The sequence below is a fragment of the Lissotriton helveticus genome, chromosome 5_1 (genome assembly GCF_964261635.1).
Source record: "Lissotriton helveticus chromosome 5_1, aLisHel1.1, whole genome shotgun sequence".
Classification (NCBI taxonomy): Eukaryota; Metazoa; Chordata; class Amphibia; order Caudata; family Salamandridae; genus Lissotriton; species Lissotriton helveticus.
The window spans coordinates 82,706,812-82,731,275 of NC_136065.1; the positions used below are offsets into that span (position 1 = coordinate 82,706,812).

Sequence of the window (24,464 nt, forward strand, 5' to 3'; positions counted from 1 at the left end):
GAATTTCTGGCAATTATTGGGTTACCCCATTATTTTGTAATGGGCTTATAGCCAATCAGAACACAGCAATCGGGCGCTCCCCATGCCAGACATCTGGACACTTTACCCACTGGCCGCATTGTGTCCATGCAAGGTCGAGGCCCACCTGGATTATCCATTCAAAATAATTTATGACTCCAGAGGCAGCAACTTGTATTCCTTGCCATACAAGGATCGCCAGAATAATTTTCCTGCCAATAATGAACTTTATATAAGACTGCTACAGAGTGATTGAAATTTGACCCAGTGCCTGTAACTCTTCTCCCGGCTGCTATGCTTAATCGAACTAACGGTTCCTGTTTTGCCAAATGCCTCTGGTCTCTTGTTTTTCAAAGATCTTTCATGTTCAAGCAACACCATTATAGAGATGATCTCCATCAAAGGTGGGAAAATCTGCCCCTCGGTATCTATGGGAGAGTGAACATCATTAAGATGCTGGTTCTTCCTAAGGTGATCGTCTTCTTTAACATTAAACAACTTCCTTTCCCCAAAACGCTTTTGCAGAAATTGCAAGGGAGGGTCGGAAGCTTTATATGGGCATCCAGGGGAGCCAGGATCTCATGAAAAAAGCTCTGGATGAGACTGTTATGCTTTCCAGTTCAAGAATTCCCGGCTCTTGGCTGGAGAGCTAGATCATTCTTACATGAGTCAATTGTATGAAGTTATGTTGAAGCATTTAGGCCTCAATACGTTTTTTGTTTAAGTTTGGAGACCCAAAGTTTTTAAACAAGTTAAGTTGAGGGTACTCTTAACAGCCCTTAGGGTGTGGGTCTTCTTTAGGAAAATTCTCAGGATAGATTACAAAGCGAACCCGGCACCAATTTGGGGCTCTCCTGGAACCCTCGAGTAGCTTAAAGATAAACTTAGTTATCCTCCCCAGCATGGCAACGTTTCCACCTGGGGAGACTTCAGGGAGGGTGATGCCCTCATCACATAACAAGGGATATCTGACATGTTGGGGGGAAGGGGGCGCTATCCAAATTTAATTACCTGCTGATATGTTTTTGTCGGTCATCCACAAAAGTTGTCGGAGATGAGCTGTTCAGTGCAGGATTTTCTCGAGTGGGTGAGAGCTAAGCAACAACCTAATACAGAGGTTTCCCAGTGGTATTGGATATTTATTTCTACAGCAGATGAGAAAATGAGAGTTCCATCCCTGCACTGGGAAAAGGATCTTCCAAAGCTGGCTACAGAGCAATTATGGCGAGTATCTTTAAATCTGTTATACTCTGGTAAACCAGCACCATTTAAAAAGAATCATTTGTTGACTCTCCATAGAGCTTATTGGTCACCAGCGAAGTTAGCTAAGACCATGTTGGAACCATCAAAATATAAGAAGTGCGGTGACACAGAAGCAGACAATATACAAATGGCATGTTTGTGGATTGCCCGTTACTGGCCTTCTTCCGGGGGAATGTAACTCAGGTGTTTCAAGAATTTATTGGCTGAAAAACTTAAGGTAAGCCTCTGCCTTATCCTATTTGAAATGGACTTGTGCCCTTACTGGGACGAGTTAAACTTGGATATTTATATATACATGTATATTTTTTCTGATATTTATAGCAAGAAAGGAAATCTGTAAGAAACTGATTATTCCCGACCCACCAAAGGTAAAACAAAAGGCTAAGATCTGTAAGAGATGTCAGTAGACTGGATTTGGACCGCAAGTTGGTTTCAGAAGAGAAAAGATGGCGTCCCTTTGTGATATGGCAAAGTAAATCGTAACATCCTATGATTATACCTCTATCTTGCTGAGAAATGGGCAGTTCTCCTTCCTACAAAAGGGCAAAACTATAAGAAATATTCAGCATGCACGTACGTTGGACGCTCCGGGTGGAGGCGTCTTGGCTAACTTAGCTAGATAGTGATTTAGGGAGAAGAATATGTAAACCATTCCTCTACTACCTTGGCAGGATTAGCACACAACCTCTGCTACTGCAAACTCCATCATCACTGATCTAGAACTTTAGAGCACAAACCCCTCTAAAAATATATCCTCAAGTTTACAAGATGGCTCAGTGAGGTAAGTGCTCACTGCCGGCATCTGTCTGACCTGTAAGACATAACTGTGAATTCCAGCAAGGCAAACTCATCCTTTCATCCTTCTCAGGTTGTTACGCTGTACACAGTGGGTAATGGACATTTTGTTATCAGCAATCATGAATGCTCAAAAGCTGCAGTACTTTGGGAGATCTCTCCCCAGAGATCTCTGCCCAGAGTTCTCTGCCCACATACCCTCACTACAGAGGGAGACAGGCACATAATCCCATCATCTCTGCTCTAGAACCTTGGTGGGATTAGCACGCTATACCTACAACTTTAAACCCCTTCATCGCTGCTCTAGAACCTTGGATCAATAAACACACAATCCCTGCAACTGTAGAGCCCGTCTTCCCTGTTCTAGAACTTTTAATGGTATTAGCGCACCATACTATCTCTGTAGAGAGGAGAATTCATGTCACTATACGCTGTAACCTCGAGGCACTGTTTCTTCTTAGGATTCTTCCTTCATCTTTGGCTGAACTTGGCTGTGGCATCCATAGGATCTATCTGTGATTTATCCTATGGGGGATCCATAGGGTCGGCATGGGCATTCATTTTATTATTGATATATAATATTACCATCTTGACTCCTTCTTTGTGTATACAGTTGTGTAGACCGATTGTGCACTGGAAGCCCCCACGTGCACAAGGATGTGCATCCAAATCCCTTTATTCAATCCCAGTCTGGGGTTATTTACACCTAAAATGCATCCATCAGATTACCTTTAATGGGTCAAATGTGGACTGCAATCCATTGGACTTTATCTCCATGAATTCTGTAGTCAAAGCCTCCCAGCTCCGACTGATTCTCCCTTAAAAACATACTGCCATTGGTTTACACCCTTCCAGACACTGAGCAAAGGATGTAAGGGGAAAGGGCCTTCCTGAAAGAATGGCTGGGGAGAAGCTGGACCCCACCCTAATTACACTTCCAAAGATTCACACAAATGAACCTGACATCAGGCCTGGCCTTGCCTTTGTCACTCTGGACAGTTTAGAGACAAGACCAGGGGATGGGGAAGAACTGACCAGAACCAGTTTTGGGGTTGGTTGGGGAATTTCCCCACAAAAAGCTGATGCCAGTATAAATGGGACCATCAGAATATTCCATGGTCGTGTGGAAGATTCAGAAGAAGGACTGCCCTGCTGCTGCAAGGACTGCCCTGCTGCTGCAAGGACTGCCCCGCTGCTGGAAGGACTGCCCTGCTGCTGCAAGGACTGCCCTGCTGCTGCAAGGACTGCCCTGCTGCTGCAAGGACTGCCCTGCTGCTGGAAGGACTGCCCTCCTGCTGAAAGGACTGCCCTGCTGCTGGAAGGACTGCCCTGCTGCTGCAAGGACTGCCCTGCTGCTGCAAGGACTGCCCTGCTGCTGCAAGGACTGCCCTGCTGCTGCAAGGACTGCCCTGCTGCTGCAAGGACTGCCCTGCTGCTGGAAGGACTGCCCTGCTGCTGGAAGGACTGCCCTGCTGCTGGAAGGACTGCCCCGCTGATGGAAGGACTGCCCCGCTGATGGAAGGACTGCCCTGCTGTCTCTTGAAGAAGGGTTGGCCCTGCTTGCCTAGGTCACAGGCTACCCAGAGTAATTCTAAGGGTTAGTCGCCTGACCTCCTGTGTGAGCGACATTGACACCACAAGCTTCTAGAGACCTCCCTGCAATTGCCCTGCTGACCAGTACCAACTTGACCTGCCTGGACCTGCCCGAGCCTGCTGTTGGCCTGTAGGCATTATAGACTGTGCACTCTTGTGATACAACGCAGGGATCCGGATATGGCAAAGCCTTACAGAGCGTAGACTCTTGTAATATGACACCTAGCTGATGTCATGATGTATCCTTACAAAGTATAGTGTCCTGTAATATGACACCTGGCTCCTGACATGGTGTAACCTTACAGAGTGTACACCCCTGTAATACGATGCATTGATACTTACATGGTACAGGCGTACACAGTATAGCCTTGTAATAGGATGCCTGGTTTCTGACAAGTTTCTGAACTGAGGTGGCGAAGTGAACTAAAGAATGATGATGGATCCAACCCAGATCTGTGACTGGGGGTGAGTATCTGAAATGTTTCAGCGCTCCGTCCATCATCTCCTTGTGTTTGCTCCATTTAGCAATGCCATATATATAGCCCAAATGGGGGAGCGGTCAGATATCCCCCTCGCCAAATGGTGTATCTCTCGGAAGCACGAGACGTGGTGGGCCAAAGTGAGTAGGAGGGAAATACGGGAGAGACACCCAATGAGCCTCCGCGGGAAATGTAAAATTCTGAGTGATGAGATTGTATGTTTGCTATATATCTACCAACCCCATTGCTGTAAAGAAGTCCATCAAATGTGTGTGGGAAGTGGTCACGTGGCGTGGGGGTCGACAGTCAAGTGAATCATGCATGGTCATATTAAAGTCACCCCCTAATAGGAGTTCACCCAAGTCCAGAAGAGTGCTGCAATGCGAGGCCAGATGGTTACACACCTATAGGATATTTATTGGTTCCCCCTCCCATATCCCGGAGAGGGCTGTGCATCTATGTAGGGGGTTGTAGGGAATTGCTTTACTTTCATTTGCAATTATTTTGTAATGAAATGCCTACTGCTCTAAAGCTTGTTGTGAAACCTGTATGTATCACCAACTTGTGACCCCTGCCGTCTAGGGCTTTGCAAGTGTTACCCATCAGATGCATCTCCTGTAGGAGGACCACCATCAGGTGAATGCCGTTTAACATATTGAAGCACTACCCCCGCTTGATTCTGTCTCCCAATCCTTTCACATTCCAGGATAGGATGCAGATATCAGAGACTGCTCGCATCATCATTCCAAGGGCCTAGTGTGGTCGGTAGCCATACGGGGCAGGGTCTGTCCGTATATACATAAAGTGAGGTCTCTACAATACAATATGCGTGGAGCACATCGTCAAGAGAAATAACATTAAATTCAACACAACCCATTCCCTTCCCTCCCTCCCTTCCAAATGTTGAAACCCTCCATCACTCCTCCCTGCACAGCAAACTCAAAAGTGCCTGCCACCAAACTCGGCAGAGTGCCCCTCGCCCCACCCCAAATGAAACAAGTACAGGAACCGTGGACTACCCAACGAACTGCACCCCCGGCCTCTCCCATAACTGGTACCAAAAAGCACAACTAAACCCCACAGTAGTGCAAAACATTTAAATAGAATTTTCGTCTTTCATCCCATTAGATCTATGTATTTCAGCCATCTTCATAGGTTCCCTGCCACCCATATCTCAGTAGTCTGGGGTCTGAGCTTCAATCCTGGCCAGTGCCATACACAGTTCCATGTTGCCGTGTGCGATGTCTCATAGTGTGACAATAGCCCAAAACACCTCTTTGCATTCTGTTCATGGATCGTGTTCAGGAGGTTCCCTTGTTTCCATCTGATGTGTTTTCCCGGGTCTGTTGTCCTGATGAATCTCCTGAACGGCATCATCGTCATCCAAGCCGCTTCGTAGCCCCCTGCTTGCAGACAGTTCTCCAACCATCCAACCACTCCCAGGCCTCTTCAGGGGATGTGAAAAACCATGGTGTTCCCTCTGCTTCCACTCGTAATTTAGCAGGGAAGAGCAGTGCACACTTAATTGCGTTGTCCCTCACCGCTTTTTGGACTTCGAGAAAGCTGCGGTGTTGTCTCTGAACTTTGAGAGTAAAGTCCTGAAAACATTTTATCTGTACATTATCACAAGTCACTGGGGGTGCTCTGCGGGTAGTTTGTCACAAGTCTTCAGCTGATCCACTTTGCCTCCACTGCTGAGCTGGACAATCTTCTCCAGGAATTCAACAGCCTGTTTCATGGCCTTGGGTGTTTGAAAGGAAAGACTGTGCATCTGCATATCGATCAATCTATTGACATCACAGAGTGGCGATTTATCTTCAGGCAAAAGTGGAAGAGCAGCTATGAAGGCTGGGAGAGGCTGACATCATCGGGTGAGATTATGGGTCCACTCCCTGGGTTTCTACAACTGTTGTCACCCGGAAGCCCAAACAGCCAGGAGAGGTGTGGCTGTGTGTGGCCATGCACCTCCTAAACCAGGCATACCAAAGACAACAACATATCACGCCTACAGAGGATGGACTAATAAATGAGATCAAAGGAGCTAGCTTGTTCTCCAAAACAGATCTTAAGTCAGGGTATCACCTGCTGATGCTCGACCCCACTTTTTGATATATCACGACCTTCTCCACACACCTGGGTCTGAGACTATACAAAGGATTATACTTCGGAATCTCCAGTGTCGCTGATGTTTTTGAGAACACCATCCCAGAAGTTCTATACAGGGGGACACCAGCGGACTGCTCACTTGACCGCTAAGCCATCGGGCGGTGCCGTGAGGTGAACGGCTGTGCAAGCGGGAGACGCGGGAGGCGGACCAGCGTACCGGACCACACTTCCCAGCGGCCTCTGGGGCAGCGCGCCCGTGACGCGCCGGGAGCGCCAGGAGGCGCTTGAAAAGGGCTGACCCCCGGGAGCCCAGTGGGGGACACCAGCGGACTGCTCACTTGACCGCTAAGCCATCGGGCGGTGCCGTGAGGTGAACGGCTGTGCAAGCGGGAGACGCGGGAGGCGGACCAGCGTACCGGACCACACTTCCCAGCGGCCTCTGGGGCAGCGCGCCCGTGACGCGCCGGGAGCGCCAGGAGGCGCTTGAAAAGGGCTGACCCCCGGGAGCCCAGTGGGGGACACCAGCGGACTGCTCACTTGACCGCTAAGCCATCGGGCGGTGCCGTGAGGTGAACGGCTGTGCAAGCGGGAGACGCGGGAGGCGGACCAGCGTACCGGACCACACTTCCCAGCGGCCTCTGGGGCAGCGCGCCCGTGACGCGCCGGGAGCGCCAGGAGGCGCTTGAAAAGGGCTGACACCCCTCTCGCCACGCGAGTCGCGCGCGGGAAAAGGGCGGGCCCTCTGTGGCCCTCAGTGGTCAGCAGGGGTCGGTCGGGCCACCCCCCTTGACTTTGGTCCACTTTATTTCGTGAGTACATTTCAATTTAATTAGTTTTTAACCTGTTTCTGGCTCATACAAACCCCACTACCATTGCTATTATGCCTCCAAAGGAAAGTAAAGGAAAGAGCGACACTGTTGCTTTTATGGGAGCTATGGACCAATTCATCAAAAGAATGAACTGTGTAGTGGATGAAAGTATAAACATTATGGAAAGGAGGGTTTCGCAGGAATTGGCCAATGCAAGAAGATCCTCTCTCGGGCCAATGGCACATGCTCAAACACCTACTTCCAAAGACAGAATTGAAGCAGCAGGAGAAACTAATGGTTCCTCAAGTAATGAAATCATTGTGGATATATTGAATGCTTCAGAGGGTAGTTCTTTAAATGTCTCAGAATCTATTTTACAATCACCTAATAATTTACCTAATGCTCGTACTGCACCGGTACCCGTTGAGCAAGCTAAAGTATATAATACCAGGCAGCAGAAAGGGGTGAACGCAGGGGCTATTTCAAAGAACAAACAAGGGCCGACCACTAATATTGGTGGTAAGAGAAAGAAGGGTCCTAAGCAGCCTGTGTCACCTAATATTAGTTTAGCTAGTTTGGAAGTGGCTGTTGGTAAAAATAAGGATATAGCAGGGATTGGCGCAGAAGGGGGGTATTCTGCTTCTATTGCCATACTTGAAGCACTACGACATACACTCCGCCCATTAGAGGAGAGATTGAGTAAAATAGAGATTTCCTTAAAACGTATAGAAAGGGACATAAAGGAGATAATAGATAACCCACAGAGCAAGTCTAGTATAAATCCGCAATTAACATTGTCAAAAGCTATGTCTGCAAAAACTCCTGACGTAATACTAGTGCCTAATGAAAAAGCAGCACCTAAACCAAATGTGGGGGACCCTATTACACCTAGAGTTGTACCTAACAACAAACCACAAAAGCAAAGTACACCAGGCACAACAATAGGTAGTAAGGGGGTGGTAAATGGAAATAGACTAAATAAAGATCAGGCAAGGGATGTACTCAATCTTCCCCCGGAGGTCTGTCCATTTGTGGCAATCCTGACTGGAGTTCCAGAGTTAGGCAAAGAGGAGTTGGAAAGTTCATCTTTCCTCTGGAAAAGGGCGACTCAATGGCTAAATATTAACAGGCCGTTACCCCCTGATCTGAGGGGTAACATCCTAAGCATCAGGCGAGTACCCTGGGTGGGCTATTTGATGAAAGACATAGAAGGGGATAGCATAGTTATCAATTTTGACAACCCAAGAATAGTTAACTATATCTGTAATTGGAAGTATCCAAACCCAGACCCAGCCACCACCATACAACCATTTAAACTAACACACTTCTATCCACCCGGTCACTTTCATCCTAGGACTGATGGGTGGACTATGGTAAGACATCGTGGTAGGAGGCACCAAGGAGGAGGTTGGTTAGGACAAATCCATCATCCCCATAATTTTATCTCCCATAACCAATTTGATTGTCTTGAGTCAGTCGATTGACTACATGTAATTCCATTGACCACCACACCTGAGGTATCTTCATTAAATCATGTAATCCCCAAACTTAGTGTAGTATCTTCTAAGGAGAGTGGGGGGGTGAATATACTATTTAATCACCAGGAGATTGGCTGTGAAAAAGTTTGCAATAGCAATAACATGGTAGAAAATGGGAATGAAGTAACCATGAGGCCTTGTGACTCAAAGGAAGGAGATAGTGACAATAGGGAGTTATTAGTGGATAGGCACACGAACATCTGTACTATTGTTGATGAAAATCTACCACCCATTATTAAATTTAGTACCCATTGTTTAAAAGAGGGACCCCCATTAATAACATTAGTTTCGTGGAATATCGCTGGAGTTGGCACTAAAATGTGTGACCCTGAATGGAACAGTTATACGAATACATTTGATATCTGTGTGCTACAGGAAACCTGGGCCACGGATCAGGTCCATAGAACAGGATATAGAACCTACCAAGTGGCGGCCGTCCCTTCAGCAAGAGGGCGAGCCTCTGGAGGGTTGGTAATATGGATCAGTACAACCATTGATGTGGGGATAAAAATGTTAAATACTGATTCTTTAGATATACTTGCACTGAAACTAACAACAAGAGACAAGAGGGTGATAAACCTTATAAATGTGTACAATAGACCATGCCCCGCCAATAGGGAATCACCATGTATTGAGAAATTGGAAATGTTTATGGACACCCTAGATCAAGATGGGAGTATCATTTTATGTGGTGATCTGAATTGCAATTTTGAGCCGATTGTGGGGATGGTTAAATTGTACGAGGAAGAGGATGTTGTTAATGGGATACCAGCATTGAATAATGGTACTGTTCCTGGGACCGCATTAGCCCTGCAGATCACAAGGCTGCTCACAGGCCATGGTTTAAGGGCTTGTAATGGGCGCATGCCATCAGACTCCCCGAAAGCATTTACTTTTAGTAGGGGCAATTGTAAGAGCAAGATAGACTATGTTTCTGTTTCTTTTAATCTGTGGCCATATACGAATGATTTAAAGGTTAGAGAACGCTTTGAGAGCGATCACCTTCCGTTGGAAATGAGTTTTTTGTCTAGTATGTTGAATGAACATGGTGTTACTGAGGGCACTTATAGCTCAGTAGCTCCATTAACCTGCGACAATCTTGTATTAAGTAATAATCGAAGGGCCGTTAAATGGGCATACATCCTTGAAAGAAAAGATCTGTTGGCTAACATTTATTCTACATTTGTGAACACATTCGAATTTTACAAATTGGATGAATGTAAATCTGGTGAATTCATTGGATTACATAAATCCTTTTGTAAAAAACTGCTAGACCTTATTACTAAAAAACCTAGTAAAGGGATCGGGACGGTGAATGCAAAACCTGTAGGCAAACCCTGGTTTAACAGGGAATGCCGAGTTGCTAAAACCGACCTGATTAATGCGGTAAAAAGTAAAAGCTCTGTAGAACTTAAATTAAAAAGGAAAATCTACAATAAGACAATAGCTGCAGCCAAATCATCCTGGGATGAGGATCTATGGTCCAGTATGTTATTAGCTGCAAAAACAAAAGACCACAGGCAGTTCTGGGAGTTAGTAGCTAAAGGGAATAAGCCAGACAAAGGTTCGAGGGAGGTTTTCTTAAACGAAGCTACATGGGTTGATCACTTTACTTTACTATATGCAGCCCAAATTATAGAGGAAAAACTCCCGGAAAACCCAAACCAAACACTAACTCAGGTAGAGAATGATGAAAACCCATTGGTAATCTTTGACATACAAGAGACCAAAACAGCAATTGCTTCTGTGAAGCAAGGGAAGGCTCCTGGCCTGGATAAGATCCCTGGTGATCTTTATAAGCATAATATGGAGATCTGGGCACCTTACTTAAACCATTTGTTTAATACCATCGCAGCTGGTGACCAAATCCCTGATACATGGGACGGGGCAGAAATTATCACTATTTTTAAAAAGGGGGATAGAGGTGATCCAGCGAACTATCGCCTCATTAGTCTTTTAGATATAACACAGAAAATGTATGCCAGGCACATTCTAAACCGCGTAAACACGTGGTTGGAGGATAACTTGGTCTTATCCAAGTATCAGGCAGGGTTCAGGGAAAAGACAGGGACCATCGATCAGGTATTAAGGCTATGCTGCCTGTATTGGAAATATGTCATCATTCGCAGAGGTAATTTATATGTTACCTTTGTAGATTTACGAGCAGCATTTGACCTTATTCCTCGTGATTTACTGTGGAAATCTCTGAAAAAGCAGGGGTGTCCAGGTGAACTATTGAAACTAGTGATTGGGTTACACCAGAATAACTACGCTAGGGTAAGATGGGGCCCAAATGGAGAACTCACAGATGCAATCCCTATCAAGAGAGGAGTGCGCCAAGGGTGCGTGCTGGCGCCTACACTTTTCTCCCTTTTTGTTAACGATATTGCAGTTTATATGGAGAATTGTGACAACGATTCACCTCGTCTGGGGGGGGGAACGAGTTCCGTCCCTCCTCTTTGCGGATGACACGATTCTCATTTCACAAACCCCACGGGGCCTACAGACCCTGTTAGATAGGTTCCAGCAGTATTGTATTTCAAAAGGGTTAGAAATTAATGTAAAAAAGACTAAATATATGGCTCTCAATCCTCATAAAAGTTTCAAGAAAAAGTTAACGCTGAATGGAGAAAAACTTGATTATGAACAAAGTTTTACTTATTTGGGGGTATTATTAGATTCATCTTTAAATTGGAAACCCCAATTAGAAAAATCAAAAATTGTGTTCAAACAAAATTGTCTTCCGATACTGAAAAGACATAATAAATGTGCAAATAAGGCAGTCACCCCAGCATTAGAGCTCTTTAGATGCAAGGTCCAGTCAGCAGTTTTGTATGGGGCAGAACTCTGTGGTCCTGTGTGTAGAAAGACCTTTGAAATCTTGGAGAATAAGTTCATAAGGGGATTATTAAAGGTTCCTAATAATACTCCATTATTACCCCTACTCCTCGATATGAACATACGACGCACCGATTTACATGCAATATTAAGACCGCTATTGTTATGGGTCAGGTTGTGGACCACCCCTGAGTTAACTGAATATAAAAATGGACTGGTTGAAGTTTTGAAACTAGATACTAGCAGTAAGATCTCTTGGTTTAAACATGTCAAAACTTGGTTAACTAAATTGGGTTTATCCCATTTTTGGAGCCAGCCAGAATCCTTGACCGTGTCCTCAAAGAAAATAGTTAAACTTTCATTTTGGGCCCTTATGAGCCATGACGCAGTATACGTTGGAATACATGGCCCCTCAACTGAAAAATTTTTAATGGTAAAAAATGTGGCCCAGTTTGAAATATTTCTTGATGAGATCCAGCCACCATTGGCGAAAACCCTGTATTTAAAATATAGGTATGGCATATTAAGAACACGGGAAACCGAGACAAAATGGGGGAAAATTGGTAACGATAAATGCACTTTATGCACAAATAATGTAAAAGAAGAAATTTTTCACATTCTATTTTTCTGTTCAAGCTATGCAGAAACAAGAAGGAAATGGATAGTGCCATTGTGCCGTAATATCGGATCAACTTCGCACCAGGAAGCTGGTAGAATATTAATTACGGACACTAGTCAAGTAATTGTGTTTGGCATCAGCAGATTTCTCTTGGCTGTAAAATTCATTAGACAAAAATTGTCTCTGCCATTTTAAGGGTGTATAGTGAGAATTGTTAACTGGCAGTTATAACCCAATTTAATGTTTTTTTAACCTTGTAAATATTTTAATGAATCTTTTATCTATATTTATTGATGTGTGTTTCAAGCCCCAACTCATGATTTAGCTGTAAAGGCTTATGGTAATTTTTTTGGTCATGCACCAGCACTTTCGTTGATTGGATATCTTCATATAATTTGTTGATAATAATGTGGTAATGTATATTATATATTTTGTATATCTTTTATGCTGCAACTGCAACGAAATAAAGATTATTGAATTGAATACAGATTGACTGGAATAATTAACATCAGTGATAACATCTTGGTGTAGGCACACAATGTGACAGTCTTTATTGTGTCCAAAAAGTCCTACAGTGCCTTCAAGCGGCCTCAGGCTAAACCCTGCAAGTGTGACTTTCTAAAGCAACACATCAGTTTCTTCAAACAGAGATTTTCAGTGGAAATGGTGACTCCGAAACCCAACAAAGCCAAAGACAAGAAATCTGTACTCACACCAACTTTCAGGACAGGAGTAAGACGTTTCCTAGGCATGATACATACTGTGGTAAGTTCACAAAGAACTTGACAGCCTTTACGGATCTAACCCAGGCACCTACAAAGACTGATGTCAAGCAATGGTCATAGAGGGTAGATAGTGTTTCAACAGACTAAGGATGGGACACCGCAGTAACTGGCGCTCCCTCACCCGCTTCTCCAGGCGCCTGACCCAAGACCACCTCTCCTTCAGGAAGAAGCTCAAGACCTGGCTGTTCGAGCAGTAGCGGCACCCCCCCCCCCCTCCCAGCGCCTTGAGACCCTACGGGTGAGTAGTGCGCTCTACAAATGACCTGATTGATTGATTGATTGATTGATTGAGACTCCTGCCTCACCACTCTCTCTGCTCCACTCTGGAGCCAGAGCCTGCGCCGCCATCAGCCTCGGGGAACTAAAGTTCCCAGCAGCCTCCGGGAGGTGGGCCTAGCACGTTTTCACACCTCCGGCAGCATATTAATTCCTTCTGCGGCTCCCGCCTCGCGGGAGCTGTGCGGACGGTGCCTGGGCAAAGACCAGGCAAAGGGTGAGCCCGTCCATGCCCCTTAGAAACAGGAGGAGGCTGGGCCATCCCTCTTACGCCCACAGTTTCAGTTACAGTGCTCTGTGGCCTTGTCCCCCATGACACGTGCCTGACGCTCTCCCCTCAGCCCAACCTGCACCAGACTCCTAGTAGTAACTGCCCAGCTGCACCCCACTTGACCTTGGTAGCCTGGGCCAGCTGTACTTGACCTTGCAGTCTAGCTTCTTCGTCTTCCCTCTGTCCCTGCCTGCCCCCACTAATCCCTTGCCCCCGGCTCTGCTGGGACTTCCCTTCCGCTGCCTGGAGGCCTGCCGCTCCCTACGCCTCGCCTCCCGCGTCGCTCCCCGTTGTGCCTGCTGTCTCCCCTTATGGTCACCATTGGCACCCTCCTGCCAGTAACCCAGTCCTCTGGCATGCAGACCACAGCACACCAATGCAGCAGACGCGCACAGTGGGTATGCTCTGCATGGAGCTGGCTCTGCACTAGGTCTCCACCCACCATGGACCGCCTGAGCTTCCAGCAGACGATCTTTGGGGCAGATGTATCAAGCATTTTTGCATTCACTAACAGACAGATTCTGCGAATCTGCCCGTTTGCGAACACAAAAACTGCTTTTAAGATGCAGCAAAACAAATTTTGCGATTCGGTAATCTGTTACGGAATCGCAAAATGGGTTTGCGATTCGGTATTAGGAAGGGGTGTGTTTAGGTTGTCCCTTCCTAATACCTAATCGCACAGGTATGTATGAATGATTTGTGACAGCATTTGCAGTGGCAAAACATTTGCATGTTACCACCTACTTCAAGCAGGTGGTAACCCATTCGCAAATGGGAAGGGGTCCCCAAGGGATCCCTTCCCCTTTGTGAATGTTTGTAAAACCATTTTTAAGAACCTACTCATTAAAAATGAAAAGAAATCTTTTCATTTTTCCTTTTGTAAAGCATTTTGATTTCCTTAAGGAAAACGTGCTGCTTTACAAAAAAAAGTTTGCTTTATTTAAAAGCAAACACGGACATGGTGATCTCAGCAGGCTATCATCCCCGTGATTTTTGCGATTCCTAGGGGGTCGCAAATTGCGACCTACCTCATTAATATTCATGAGGTAGGTCATTTGCGACCTCCTAGGAATCGCAAAAGGTGTACTATACACCTTCATACATGACATTTTCGGATTCCCTAATTGCGAATCCTTGTGATTCGCAATTAGGGAATCGCAAATAACTATATTGATACATTTGGCCCTCAGAGCCCTGGACCTCGGATGCCAGAACAACTCCTGCGCCCAGGCCTCCCCCTGGACCACTAACGGCCCTTTCTCCTACCGGAATTGCCGATTTATCTGCATCACAAGAGAAACAACAGAAATCTGGAAAATCATCACCACCCCAGACACCATCTTCATCACAGAGACCTTGCTGAACTCCGCATCTACACCCAGTATTGCCACAGCCATACCAGACGGATGCAAGATCACGCACAGAGACCGGACCAACAGAAACGGCAGCGGCACTGCCATGATCCATGAAGAGACTCTCAAATGTGGAACCACCACAGACAACACCACCCCCTTCATGGAGCACCTCAACTTCCAACTCCAAAAGAACAGCAAAACCACATTCGGAGATACCCTCGCCTACAGACCTCGGGGACTCCTCCCTCCCTTCTGCAACCCCATCTCCAACTTCATCGCTCATATAACCATTGAGGTGAAACCATCTTCCTAGGGGACCTCAACTTTCACCTTGAAAACACTGCTGACATCCTAGAAAGTATGGCCAACCTCAAGCTCGAGCAATTAGTCACCGACCCCACTCACATCGCAGGAGACATGCTTGATCCTATCTTTACAGCCAGCAACAGAGTGAACTACACCCACACTGAAGGGCTCACCTGGACTAACTACCACTGCGCCCACTTCCTCGTCTCAGAGCCCCTCAACACCTCCACCTCCACGGCCAACAAAACATTTCGCAGCTAGTCCAAAGCATCAGAACAACGCTGGATCAACCTCCTCAACTTCCACCTACCCACCTCCCCCTGGACACGGAACAAGCAGTGGACAACTTCACTAACTGGATCACAGCAAGCGCTGATGGAAGTCGCCCTGAGGAATCCTACCAACCCCAAGAAACAAACACAACACCCACCATGAGATGAACTAGTACACATGTTATGGAGCTGCCCCCGAATAGGAGTGTACTGGAAAACGATAACCAGGATATTACACACATGCATAGGTCGAGCACTACCTTTTGAATGGTCCGTAAACCTCCTGCATCAATTCAGGAGGACACCTGTCACCAAAGTAGTGTCTAGGTTCCTAGACTTGGGGATAATAGTAGCTAAAAGGCTCCTAACTAGATGGTGGAATGTGGCGGACCCACCACAAGTACGGGATGGCGTCACTCATTGTTCGCATGGGCCAAGTCCGAAAGCATCTCCATCAAGCATGAAGAAACGTTAGGACTGTGTCGAGAACCCATAGCAGCATGTTGGGACAATCTCTTAAATGAGATGCAACAGATAGAGGGCGGAGACCCTGAGGATTCGCCTGGTCGAGATGTGGGCGAATAGATGTAGCGAACCAATTATACCGCTAACGGGCGTACCATGATATTCCATGGGTGTACGCAGACCACTTAACAATGTGAATAAGCGTGGACACTACGCAAAGGGGACGTTGAGTAACACAGCAGCAAGGAAACATTACGCAAACATGCACGAAGATGGAGAGATACGTTACTACGGGCAGGTCATTGTTTTGGTTGTTCTTGTTTATTCTGGATTCATCTGTTCATAAGCCCAATGTGTCAGAACTGGAAGGGCTCTTACAGAGCACTGCATTTGTTTAATTTATACCTCACTATACGTTATTGTAGCTCTAAATAACAGTCCAACTCATGAGGAAACTCCAGACGATCCGGAACACAGCGGCCAGGCTCATCCTCGACCTCCCCAGACGGACGCACATAACCCCTCACCTCAGAAACTCCACTGGCTACCAGTACAATACGGGCATTGCGGGCATTCGGGCATGGGCCGAAGGGCCGGTGTCTCCGTGCCCTCTGTGGGACGGTTTGTTTCTCCCCTTTCCCAGCCGTACAGTGAAGCTGCATTCATTTTTCTGTCTCTGTGGACTAGGAAAGGGGAGGAAATAAAAACGGCCCACAGAGGGCACGGAGACAGAGACAGAGAAATGAATGCAGCTTCACTGTGCAGCCACAGTGATTATCCGCTGTGGCCTCTCCTTCACCCCCTGCCCTGCAAAGCAATCACACAGGGGCTTCACTGCTTATTAGGTGCTCCTTCCCTGGAGGGCTCGAATAATTTTGTGACAGAAAGGGGCCTTGCCGTTTTTTTTGTTGCTCAGCATGTAGGCCATTGTCACCTTGGCCCTATGTCCTGTGCAAGAACAGTATCCTCTCACTTTCATTCCTTGTCTGTGCCAAACATCTTAAGGATTTTGGGGGCCCTGGGCCTAACACATTTTTGGGGCCCTGTTCGAAACAGATTTGAATTTATAATCCAATTTCTGCTCTTTGATGCCCTCTTTCAGCTGGTCACTTGACAGAGCACTACCATACTTGTCCAAATTCTTAATGTATTTACATCTAATATTCAAGGACATTGACGTGTGTTTTCAATATTACAACACAGTAGCAGCTCACTAAAATTACTGAAAATAATCTCAGTGACATCCTCCCATTTCTCATATGTGATGGCCTGTTTGATCTCAAATAAAAAAAATTATGGATGTTGCTTGAAACATAAACACATTTCTCTGCAAAATCTCTGTGATAGGTTCTTACTCATCGCCCATATTAAAAATAAATTTGAAAAAATGGTATTTAAAACAATCTGTTTAAGGAGTATGCATGGTCATTAGGGCAAAATTCTCGGCAGAACAGAGCTGGCTCTATCAGGGGGCTCCCTGAAAGGCTGGGGCCCTGGGCCAGAGCCCACGTTGCCCATGCCTTTAAACGTCTCCGGTCTGTGCATGGGCATATGTGGCCTGACGCCAGAGTTGCAGAGAGCGGGATTCAAGTTGGAGTCCCAGCGACTGCTCAACAACCTGTGATTCTGGGCAGATCACTTCATCGCCCAGGCACTTAAATAAAAAAATCGGATCATGTGTACTGTAATTGGTACTCATGAATAGGTACTGATTTATGTGATGATTAGAGTCTAGGACATACCTGGTTGGAAAAGAGTATCTAACGACATTGTGCAGAGCGTTAAGACTGCAAGTAAGTATTTAGTTTTCAGAACTGCAGTGCTCCTAGTCTTTACCAATGTTACTTGTTCTGTAAGCTTTAAAAGGCTTAATTTACTAAATATTTCTCTACAAATTAGACCTCAAAGAGTAACCAAATGGTGTTTCATGAAAGGGCACGCCCCTTGAATTTGGGCCACGCCCCTTAATTGTGGGCCACGCCCCTTGAATGTGGGCCACTTTTTTCATCATTGCCCGGGCCAAATTGTGATCCCAATCCGACCCTGAATACAAGTCATACAAGGCATCACACAATGAAGGGCCGGCGTTCCTCAACCAACGCATGACCTTTCACCAGCCCACCAGGAAACTCAGATCTGGATCCCTAGCGGCCACCAGTCGCATCCGCTGGACTAACAGGGGCGGCTGCTCGTTTTCCCATATGGCAGCGAAACCTAAAACGACCTCCCCCTGCACCTTCGAGCCAGTTTATTTGTCACAGGCCGCTTTAACTTCCTTACCTTGCACCTTTTTGGGCCACAACAGACAAACTGCCAAGGCCGCACATCCCTCGTGAAACTGACTGGAACCTCAGTGTTGGAAACATGTGCTAATATTTTATGTGGTCCACCTCCATCTTTAATTGTTTCGTTAAGTGATCCAGAGGGCGTGTATCAGTACAGGCTTTGAGGAGACTGCAGTGTTAGCTACACAACAGAAAACATCATTGAGAAGTACAATGTCTCATTGAGCTCTGTTAAGAATGAGTTAGCAGGACCAGCCAGTAAACAAGCAGCACATATGTGCGTGTCACCTCATGGTGAAGGTTTGGAAACTTATTTACAGGTTTAAGGATTGAAATGAGGCCCGTGGAAGGATCCCTCGGGAATGGAGACACTCCACAGGAAATCAAGATGTGGGGGCAGTCTCTGCAGGAGAGGGAAGGCGGGTGAGAGTGATAGGGTCAGCCTCCCCCCTCATCCAACAGGAACAGAGATGTGTGTGGACAGACGGCCTCGCCAATGGTGTGACCACGGTGCAATAGTTGTAAACAAATGTCTCTTTATCTAATATCAGAAATGAACAAGCATTTACAATGCAACGGTTTCGCATTTGGAAAAGTTAAAGCTATTGGCATTGTAAATGACAACATTTTTATTTATGTGTTGGCTTTGAAAACCTAAATAAATGGCATTGTCATTTACAAAGCCAATAGCCTAATCTCTCGCAAATGCGACACCTATTGCATTTGCACCCACACACACACACAAAACTGGATCACAAAAGGGAACAGAGGCACACACAAAACCGGGTCACAAGCAGGCAACAGAGGCACACACAAAACCGGGTCACAAGCAGGCAACAGAGGCACACACAAAACCGGGTCACAGATGCGGCATCTGCTACTACAGCACTTAGAAGCCAGGCCTTGTCAGCAAGCAGTGTATATGCACAATTCAAATTTTTTTGTGCAGTTTTATATAGCGTGAATTCGACCCGAAAGTATTGGAGAGCTTTACACAGTTCTTTAAATGGGATGAAAAAACTGTGGAGGGTCTCTGGGGCGTGGCCAATGTAATTAAGGGCGTGGCTTAAACATAACCACAACAAATCTGTGCTTATCATAGTGTGAGGCCTGTCGGGCATTTTGCGGTTTCTATCCTTGCATCCAGATATATATACTACAGCAAGTAACCAAAACATTCCAGCATCTTTAGAGCATGACGAAACACGTATATCATGAGTTACAACCATGCATCTGCTGCAAGATAAGTCCCACCGTGTTTGTATTATGTTCTATTATTGTATTTGTGTTTACTACATATTTTGAATTTTGCTTATGTTGCTTGCACACTCATTTAGATGTAAATGTCAAAAAGACTTACATTTTGCTACTTAGGTTAAATATGTATATGTGCATAGAAGAAAGTAAATCTACTGTCAGGAGTAATCCCTGGAGAAGTAGAGTGGATGAGTAAATCCATCATACTTGCCTCAACTAAAAGCATTTATTTAATGGAAAGACAGCATATTCAGCAGTAGAATAATTCACCCCATTATAAAAGCCAAGTCAACATTTAAGGAAAGTAATGAAATGGATGATAAGGGGGTGTAAATGCGGAAATGTCCTTCCAGTAAACACATGGAAAGAGTGGAGTTAAACATAAATAACATTTGCAAATAAATAGAAAACATTTATGTTAAGAGACAAATATGGTTGAGAAGAGTCATGTATTTGGGGTGTGTTAGGCTGGAGGTAGTGTTAGTAACCATAACTGATCAATCCCAGTGTTTTTTACTTTGTAGTTTAGCTATATCTGAGATCTTCTAGTTTTAACTACTCTTCAGATACACAGATCCCCAAATATATTTTTAGAGCCAGGCTATATGTTACTGTGAGAGCATCAGAAGACACAGCAAGAAGTAGCATAACTTTACACCAAACAACTTACTGTATTTTAAAATAACATCAAGCACCCTCTGCAGATTGGTCTTCTAATCTTGTGCACAAGTTAATGGCTAAAACTGCAGGGTGTGCTTGGAGAAGGTCAGATAAGGTGTGACCGTGAACAGCTAACTGTTCAATAAACAGCACTCACACAATGCAGGGTATCCGGTATTCTTGACTAATGCCCTGTGAGTTATTACACGCATTTCCTGGTTATTTGTCCTTATCTGAACTCTTGCAATTCATACAGGGATCCTTCAAACAATGCTGCGCTCAGCAGAAGACACATCTGAACGATCACCTTTTTTAAAGGAAGGTACACATCTTTTATTCTGTGTATTAAAGCCTGGTGCATTTTGTGTTCATACTGTTTTTTCCACACTGGTTGAATACTTAATTTAAAATGTGAGATGCTTATTTCCAGTACTCAGTGAGAGACAAAAGCAGATCCTGAAACCCTTCCGGAGTTACAGAATTTTAAGGATATTCACGCCACCTATGCAAATAAATCCACCTTTGCAAAAGGTAAACACAGCAATCAACAGATTAAAGGTGGCCTGCATATGCCTGCAAAGGGCGAGGAACGTCAATGTATTCAACATGCAGCATTCTTTTGTAACTTTAGATACACCCTTTTTATAATCTGCAGAATATGCTTCAGATTGTGAATCATGTGGCAATGGTACAAAATCTATGAATACCTCAGAAGAAAAGTAGGTACAGATTGGAGACACTGTTGGGTCAGCTAATAATTTTTACAGTAGTCTGACAGTCTGCTGGAAAGAAGCGACGGAAAATGTTGGGGGAGTCAAAGAAAATTCATGTGTTTGCTGTTCGAGTTGGTAAGTGAGATATCGAAGTTGAGTGAGACAATGTGGATGAATTGTGTACACTGTTGCGACCTTTACATCTGCAGGAGACGTCTGAGTTGGTGCCTGGAGACATCAAGAGGACGCACATGCTGTTGTGGATGAGAAAAGCTATGGTGTGATATGAGGTTTGAGATGGAAGGTCCCCCCATTCCTTTTGACTTTTACCAGATCTGTAGCAATTAGAAACAGGCAACACAAGTCTCCATCCATCCTTTGCTTCACACACCCTGGTGAGGACGCCTGGGGGACTTCAGTTTTACATTCTATTATATGTGTGAAAATGTTCCTTATTGAATGTGGTTTCAGGGAAAATGTAGTTGAGGTGATCGGTCTCATCCTGGGCTACTCTCTGATTTGTCAAAAAAATGGACTTTTGCAATGATTTACTTTAAAACTGTATTAGGGAAAATAGTCCGGTCTTATGAAAGACTTCTGGCTAAAGAGGCCAAATGTTTATTGCTTTTCATTGGATTGAGTTTGGCAACATTCCCTTGCTTGTGATTGGCCTCTGGTTTTGGTGAGAGAATATTTGATGCATGTGATGACTTAATGACAAGTTCCAGAACATGTGACTGTCTCATACTCAGGTGCGGGCGGGTGAGATGAGCAACAGCTTTCCAGATGTGATGTTAGGTTTTCTATTTAGGTGACAAGAAGTTCCTTTTGAGTGATTAGCTCCCAGTTAAGGTAGGGGAATGTTCCTTGCTTGTCATCGCTTTGAGAGCGGACAAATGTCCTTGCTTATAATTGGCTTCCAGTTTAGGTAAGTAATCATTCCTTGCTGTGATTACCTTAAGGCGAGAACCAGGTTGCATGACCTGACTTTCACTCAGCTGAAGACTGATTAATTTACCAAGTGATAAAAGGAGTATTTGTTAGGAATCATATAGGCTTATAAACATGTTTATTCACTATGATATATGGTGTCTCCCATGATGACCAACAGTGGCGGCTGGTGACATTTGAAAGTGGCAGGGCGGAGCGAGCCTGAACAACCTACTCGGGTTCCAGGGGTTCACCCCCGGGGATGGATCCAAAAAACACACAGATCATAGACCTATAAAAACTGCAATTGCTTTCTAGTGAACAGCACAAACACCCCCAGGAACACTAAAAACACCCCTAGGACAAGGAACAGCATAAACACACCCATGAACAGCACACACACTCCTAGGAACAGCACAAACACCCCCAGGAACAGCACAAACAGCCCCCTAGGACTTGAAACAGCACAAACAAATCCATGCAGTGACATATCAGCTGGTCATCCAATGTGGCGTGACCCGGCTGTGCGTGGAATCGTAGCGCCAAAAGATAACAAGTCAAACAATGACCATGATTCGGGATGCGTAATATGTGTAACCTTTGTGGAAGTTGCAGATAGCACCCAAATCCCTCTCTGGGGGGGGTCACATAAGTGACGATAGCGCTCAACTGCAAAACAGCGCTTTATCAGGACCTGTGCTCATCGGCACAACACTAAATCAGGCCGACCATTACATTAGTGCAGCACTGTTTGCATCGCAGACAACATCATGGGTACGCATGTTTTGTAGATACAACACTACACTTTCACTAAAATATTGCTTTGTAAACCAACTGTGTGCGTAACTCTCAAAAGGTTACAATTTGTAGGCTGCGCAGCACATGAAAATAATGTAGAGTCAACTGGCAATATTCTCGTAGCATTTCCTGTAAGGAGGTGGTGGGCCGGTATACGATCACAATAACGGGGTCACTCGGGAAGGGTAGAACACCTATAAATGTAGGAAAACACCACTTGTTTCATGGGCATGGTGATTGCACATTAGCTAGGCTGTAAGAAAAGGCCATAAGCTTTGTTATTGATTTTGTTGGCCGATAATTGTTCTTAACTCCCCGACTAACTCCTCATTTGCACAATCAGCGCCAGCCGTGTGTGCACCTGAACATGCTTAGCTCTCCTCCTGTGCGGACGTGTCATGCTCAGTCACGCGTTAAAGGCATTTCAGAGTTTTATTCTTAATCCCGGTTAAACATTTCAGCCGGCAGAGGAGCGTGATGTGTTGGATTTTGGTAGCTTTGACCTACGCTGAGCATTGTATCCATGACATATATGCAGCTAATGCCTATGCCATGCTACACCCTACCCTGGCCTTTGCGTGAATGGATTTTTCACTTAACCGTGGCCATGCTGGTGTTTTAGGAATTCACAGGGGAAAGATAATGCCGTGACTGTGGAGGGCCTGTGGGGGTGTCGTGGATAATTGCGGCCGGCCGGAAGGTGGGAGGGGGGAGAGGGGGTGGAAATGTGGTTGTCCTGGGGGAGTATGGGGGGAGGCGGGAGGGGGTTGTTTAATTAAGAAACAAAAACATATATATAAAATAATGTAAAACTTAACTACCATCCTGTGCCTCAGCTTCTGGATGGGTCCACCGTCCGACTCCCACCGATCCTGCCTTTTCCAAATTGAATTCCTGTCTGCATCGTCATCAGCCAGGAAAGGCAGCTTCCCTCCCGTCTGCCAATCAAGTGCACGGAGTCCCTGCAGTCTTCAGAACAGAATATTGCAACGTGTACAGGTGGAGTATTTAGTGTTCAGCTTACCAGAGTGCTGAAGAATCAGGATATATCATCTCATCCCATCCCAATGCCGCCATGCTTCTTCTTTCTTCCCCCCCCCCCGGGCTGCGGGGGCGGGCACTTCCGGCCGGCCGCGCTGGGATTGGCCGGCCGGCCAACCACTTCCGGGTCGCTGCGGGTAGCGCAGCGGCCCTTCTCCTTAGGTAGGCAGGCGGGGGCTGATTTTTACGGGCAAATGCATCAATCGGGGCGGGAGTGGACACGGACGGCGGGAGGGGGCGGGAGTGGACACGGACGGCGGGAGGGGACGGGAGTGGACACGGACGGCGGGAGGGGGCGGGAGAGGACACGGACGGCGGGAGGGGGCGGGAGAGGACACGGACGGCGGGAAACGTGCACAGGACAGCGAGGGGGGGGCGGAAATGGACAGCGCATCAGTGAAAGGGGAGGGAACGGAAAAAACGTAACTCCGCCCTGGGAAAAAATCTCGGGAACGCCCCCGAATCTGGTCCGGCCTTGACGGACAGATCTCTGTTCCAATGGCTAGCCTCCATTTATGGAGCTAGCCAATGGGACAGGGGGGCGTATTCCATTCTCCTTACTGGAAATCAAGAGATTTCTCTGGAGGCGGAGCTAAGAGCTCCGCCCTCCAGCGAAACCTAAAAATGACAATGATCTGATGCCCCCGAACCACACCCCATGTTTTCAATGAAATACGACATGACACTGAGCCAGTGATGTTTATTGTTTGAATCTCTATTGCTACCAAAAATGATACATAAAGACCGTAAAAGAAAAGGATGATTGAAATGAGGATTCAGAAGACACACAAGGAGGTCTGGGAGGACTTGAAGAAGGATTTGGTGTCTGGAATGAGTGGTCAGGGACCTGGGCAGAGGTTTTAGGGTTGAAATGAGGCTTCTGAAGACTCAAGAGGATGCTACAGACTGGAGGGAGGTCACGGCAGACTGGAGAGAGATTTATTAGGAATAGTAACAGATCTGAGGATTACAATGAAGTTTATGAGAAATGG

At 45.9% G+C, this 24,464-nt stretch overlaps 1 pseudogene across 1 annotated transcript in view; it reads right to left on the reverse strand.

Moving 5' to 3' along the window:
• LOC144754170 (E3 ubiquitin-protein ligase TRIM39-like) overlaps positions 1–24,464 on the reverse strand; it is a 106,841-nt pseudogene that overhangs the window by 30,799 nt on the left and 51,578 nt on the right. The gene's annotated exons all lie outside the window — the stretch shown is intronic.